Source organism: Camellia sinensis, chromosome 11 (assembly GCF_055761805.1).
Source record: "Camellia sinensis isolate YWXY chromosome 11, ASM5576180v1, whole genome shotgun sequence".
NCBI classification, from domain to species: Eukaryota; Viridiplantae; Streptophyta; class Magnoliopsida; order Ericales; family Theaceae; genus Camellia; species Camellia sinensis.
The window spans coordinates 5957009-5963445 of record NC_138971.1 but is presented as its reverse complement, the minus strand read 5'-3'; positions in this window follow the sequence as shown (position 1 = coordinate 5963445).

Sequence of the window (6437 nt, the reverse complement as noted above, 5' to 3'; positions counted from 1 at the left end):
TATTTAAATAATTTAGGTTAAGTTTGGCAATTCAAAAATAATTCATCTTTTTATCTTTTTTCTATCACATCACCTTTCTACTTTTCTGCACATCTTTTCATAAAAAGACAAAAAATACACTTATTTAGATTATTCAAAACAACCCCTTAATATGGAGTACTAAGAAATTTAACGTACTAATTAATTTTTTTGAATGTAAATAGAATCCCCAAATAAAAGCCTAAGTTAAATGCGGCCCAAGGTTGATGAGGGGCTAGATACATAGCATATCTAAGAGAAGCAAGATACGGTTCAAAACAAATCAGCTAATATAATAGCAGCCAATCGATCTACATAGATCCAACGGTTAAGGGTTGGGGCAAGTTGGCCACCACCAAAAGAACCATTGACAAGGGGCAGTACCGTGCGATCAACTTAAACTTGATGATTACTTTTTAGTACAACTTGGCCACGAGGAGTAGACATCGGCTCGCTGGCCCGTCCGGCCCAACTGTATTTTTTTAAGATTTGAAAAGATTGTTTAAACTCATAAGGCTGTGCTAGACCAACATTTTAAACCTAAAATATTAATGGATTGGACTTGGAATTTATACTTTCAATCCAGCCTTGCCCGGCTTGTTATTAAATTAATTAATTATTTAAAACATATTAAAATATATATTTTTGTTGGGATTTAGATTTTATCTTTGTTGATTTTATTGAAACACACATTTGTGGTGATGTGTAGGGGTGCAACTTGGGCGGGCTCAACCTGAGCAACCCGAACCCAGCCTGAATTTTTTTAGGGCTTGGCTAAAATATTTTCAAATTCGGTATGGGCTTGGGCAAAAATTCAGAAGTCTGAATTAAATTTGGACGGGTTTGAACAAAGACATCAAACAATCCGAGCAACCTGAAACCCGAATTATACATATATAGATATATAAAAATATTAAATATGTATATAAATTATTAGCCATTACATGATATTAAAGTAATTTAGATTATTAAATCATATTGAATATATATTATATATATAAAGAATATAAAATCTTATTTTTTTTTATTATTTATTTTCACTCATAAATTGTAAAAACTACTATAGCGGCTTGGGCAGGCAACCTCGGGTTACAATTCGAGCTTGGGCGGGCCTGGGTAGATTTCAGCACAACTTGGGCTGGGCTTGAATAACCTCCCAACCCAACCGAACCCGCCCGAGTTGCACCCCTAGTGATGTGTGTTTGAATTTATTTAAGCAATCCTTCAATTTATACACAAAATCTTTCAATTTATAATGATGTCAATATATTTATTTAAGAAATATAATGTGTGATTGAATTTAAATATGGAATGATTTAATTTTTTTAAACATATAGCCTAATAGGTGGGTTTGGGATTTATAATTATTTTTTGAATCGGGCTTGGGCAGATATAGAGACCCGATGTAGGGTCGGGCTAGACTTGGGTAACACAAAATCCTTTATTATGTAGTGCCGGCCTGACTCGAACCCGGCCCTACCTAAAGTTTCTCCACCTCTATAGCTGACTAGGGGTGCTTGCGGATCGGGTTGGGTTAGGTGCCCTCTCTTCTGTCATCCGTCCAAACCAATGCAAATTGGAAAAAAATCAATTTGTATCATCAGTTTAGTTAGCAGATACGGATTGAGCGTGCCTTGTGGATTAACAGATGGATGCGAATTGATTTGGTAGTTTGGGTTTTACTATTTTACATTTTTTCTTTTTGGGGAATATTGTCCTTAAATTTGTGATGAATCTCTAAACTTTATATTGGAATGGTGCCCTTAAATTAGATTATTTAATTTGCATTAGTTTGGGTTGGAAGTGCCTTTAGGCATGGGTCATTCGCTAGTATTTTATATTGCAATGAAAAACAATTAATGAATTCAATAAATGTAAAATAAGAGAGAAAGGGACTTGGGTTGCTATTGCACATAGTGTGCGGCAACCACTATTGCACGATTTATTGGGCACATTCTAGGGCCCATTTCGATAATTCAAACTGTTAACTTTTTAGAGTATATTAAGTAGACCACAACTGCAAAAAAAAAAAAAAAAAATTAAGTAGATTAGACATACGTATCCCTTTTATCAAATCGTATTTGCATTTAAAAAAGTGAATGATAAATGTAATTTGAAATATAAAACTAAATACAAATGTGTTTTGACGAAAGGGTTACCGATGTCCGATTAATTTGGTTTTTTGCAGATATATTTTAGTAGATATATTCTAAAAAGTGAATGGTTTGGATCATTAAAATAGACTCTGGAATGAGCCCAATAAGCTAAGCTTCGAGAGGAAGAGATATGTGGAGTGAATGATGGGAGGAAGGTGCTAGAAAGTTGCTTTAGGTGGAAAATTTATTTTGATCCAAGTAAATCTAATCGTATATGAGTTAATCCTAGCCATTCTAACCAATTGTATCTCTAAGGTGGTGTTTGATAAAACTGAAAATTAAAAATTAAAGACTGAAAATTAAGTATTGAAAGCTAAATGTTGAATTTTTAAAGCTAAAAAACTATTTGATAAAAATTTAAGTGCTGAACTAAAAGTAAGTTGTTTCATATGTATAAGATCAAATTTGAAATGTATTATTTTCAAATTGTACATTTCAATTTTTATATTGTAATGATGGTGACAGTGGTGGTGGTAGTGGTGGCGGTGGCATCGTGGTGGTGGTAGTAACGGTAGTGTTGATGGTGGCGGTGGTGGTAGGGTAGTAAAATGATGGTGGTGCTTATGGCAACAATAACAATAGTGACAAAGGTGGTGGTGGTGGTGGTAGTAGTGGTGGCGTGATGGTGGTGATGGCGGCAGCGACGGTAGTGGTCGCTATGGCATGGTAGTGGCGGCAATGATGATGATGGTAGTGGTGGTAGTGGTGACGGTGGCATGATGGTGGTGGTTGTGGTGACATGATGGTGATGGTGACGGTAGCAATAATGATGGTGGTGGTGGTAGTAATAGCGGTAGCAATAGTGAAGGCGGTGGTAGTTGTGGTGGTGGTGGCATGATGGTCATGGTGGCGGTGGCGGTGACATGATGATGATGGTGGTGGTAGTAACTTTATAATAGTATATATCGATGATTATATTGACTATTTTATAAATTCAGTCAAAAGTAAATCAGTTTATTATGACTTAAAATTTTCTTAATTTTTAACCTACATTTTGATAGGCACTTAAACTTTTAAGTGATATCAGTTGTGGTTATCAAACGAGCTTAATTGATTATCACTTAATATATTCAATTTTAAATGCTGAATCAAGTTATCAAACATCCCCTAAAACATTTTTGAAAACTTTTCTATTTTATTATATAGATATATAATATGTGGTATCAATTTTCCTCATGTTATTTATAAGCAAATCACCTCCCCTCAAATTAGGTTGTCCCTCTCAATTTCTATCAGGTAGTTATAAGCAAATCACATATCTCAAAAAATAAAATTATCTTTTGAGAAAAATATCCAAAACTTCATTCAAGCTAAAGAGAGTTTCAATTGTTTTCTATATTAATTACGGTTGGATTTGACTATATAATATGATTTGAAAAAAAAATCTAAATAAAAATGGATTTAATAAAAATTGCCACAAATTCATAGTATGTAATAAATTTTATTCATTTTTTTAAGGTCATACGCATGCTGATATTTGTTTTTTTGATAAAAAAAAAAAAAGTTCTGAGGAGGCATCATAGCATTCGTGGGTCTTGACTTCGGGATAATCAGTTGTTGGTTAGATTTAACCTAATTCAAAGAAAGGGACTCACCACCTAGGTAAGAGAGGAATGCACCAATCCCCAATATAGGAGGCAAAGTCACAATCATAGTACAACACAATTAACTTCACTGTTTGAAAAAATGGGCCGCTAATTGCACCCCCAAAAGTCGAGCCCTACTCAACTATGTAGAAGGTGTTGGAACAATCTTCTGTGTAAAATAAATAATGAAACAAATCAAACAAAAATAAAAATAAAAATAAATTGCTTACAGAATTTATTTTATCGAAATGTAAAAATACAAAAAGATCAAGTCGAGTGTGTGACACTCTGTCCTTAAGACAGATTCGTCCCGCTTCGGTGCTTACGGACTAATGGCGTCTATCTCGCAGGATACAACGATCTTTACAAATTGTAGTAGCGCTCCAAAAAATTTTTTCGATGAACAAAACCTGTGTTCAAAACTCTTTGAATTTTTCCCTAAAATAATATGAAGAATAATTGATGCAAGAGAGCAAAATGAAGGCAACAAAATGAATTTTCGGAATTCCAAAGACTACTGGAAATGGCTGTTATTTATAGGCAAATAGAGGCTGTCCCAACAGGCTCAATTTCAAATGAACAGATCTGTTTTCAAACAGAACATGTGTAAACAGATAACTACTGGGCAGTTTCTATCTGTTGAAAACTGCTGGTAGATTTAAATCTGTCTGGGAAATTTAAATCTGTTTTGTGCAGAAAATGTATCTGTTCGGGTGTACCAGATTTGAAAAATTGTTTGGACAGTTTAATCTGTTTGGAAAAATTAGATTGGATGAGGTAACATTTGGACAGAATATTAAATTCAATTTTGGTATAAAATTAGAATTTAATTTCATTAAGAATTTTTAGAAAAATTCAAATAAATTTTTGTCCGAAAAATTAATATTAGAACTGACCCGATCCACAGTCGTGCCCAACCCGGCTCTGTTCGGCGGTGCGCGCGTGTGGTGGTTTGGGCTAAGGTTCACTTTGTCCATAACTCCTCCCTTCTACAAACTTGGGGTGCCCCTTGGGGCCCAACCCAAGTGTTGCCATCTAGAATTTATATACACCTATAGTTCTCTTAAGTTTCCAATGTGAGACAAGCCTTATAAGGAAACCCACAGTTTATTTCTTTAAATGTCCATTCCACGAACCCAAAAATGACGTCAAATTCTTATTTACTCATAAATGATTTTGAAGAACCGTCTTCACCGTATGACTTCCTATGCGTTAAGGAACACGTCACCTCTTTGGACCCACCCCAAAAGACGTTTGGGACCCACTCAAAATTGGGCTCAAAGTTGGCCGAAAATAAGCCTATTAAAAAACCAAAGTTTCCAACAATCCCTCACATGAATGGAATTTGACAAAGAGAAAATGCAACAACATGATCTAATTACAGAGAGTACACAAATTGGGAATATTCTGCAAATGATAGGTAGCTTTTGGCTTTGAACCTTCCCTTGTGAGACACTATCGGATTTACTAGCTAATCAATGAATATGATGTCTTGAACTGTTTAGCCATTTGTGTAAACCAAGACAATAGAACTCACGCAGTATATCACCAGACACAGTTTAGTTCTCACTATTGTGTTCATTTTGGCCTTGAACAACTTGGTCTTTCATGAGTGCTCTAGAGAATTGTAGCCCTTCACAAATTTTATAGAGATGACCCAGTTCACACTCACATATGTGATTCTTATGAAGAGTATTCTGCCATACTCCACTAGGTTTACCTAGATATAAGAATCATTAAAATTTTACTTAATCTAAACCGCTGCAGACATCACTATTTCATTATAGAAATTGGTAGGAGTTTGACTCCCCAGTGATCCTTATGAGTCATACACAACTCAGTTGTCTATTTGAACCTAAATCTTGAGATCTCGAGTCAACTAGGTTGGGTTGCCGTTGTGGTAACTTTTATTTAATATGCTTAAGTCCTATTCCCCTCTATGAATTTTCAACTAACTCTCTTGCTAACCCTTTGGTTAGTGGATCCGCTATGTTGTCTTTAGACTTCACATATTCAATGGAAATAATTCCATTAGAGAGTAGTTGTCTCACGGTGTTATGTCGACGACGAATGTGTCGTGACTTACCGTTATACATATGCCTCTGTGCTCTGCCAATTACTGATTAACTATCACAATGTATGCATATAGCAGGCACTGGTTTTGGCCACATTGGAATATCTTCAAGGAAGTGGCGAAGCCATTCTGCCTCTTTCCCAGCTTTATCTAAAGCTATGAATTCTGATTCCACAGTAGACCTAGCAATGCAAGTCTGTTTAGAAGATTTCCAAGATACAGCCGCACCACCAAGAGTAAAGACATACCCACTGTTGGACTTTGAGTCTCTAGTATCCGATATCTAGTTTGCATCACAGTATCCTTCAAGTACTGCTGGATATCTAGTATAATTCAGCCCAATGTTACGAGTAAATCTGAGATATCTTAGAACCCTTATAATTGCTTTCCAGTGTTCTACTCTTAGATTACTCGTTTATCTACTTAATTTACTTATTGCATAAGCTATATCCGGGCGAGTCAGTTCATCAAGTACATTAAGCTTCCAATAATTTGGACACACTCTAATTAAGAAATACTTTCCTGTACATTCTTAGAAAGAAACAAATCAACATCCACAAGTGTTCTAGCAAGATGATCATCATCTTTGTTAAACTAATCAAG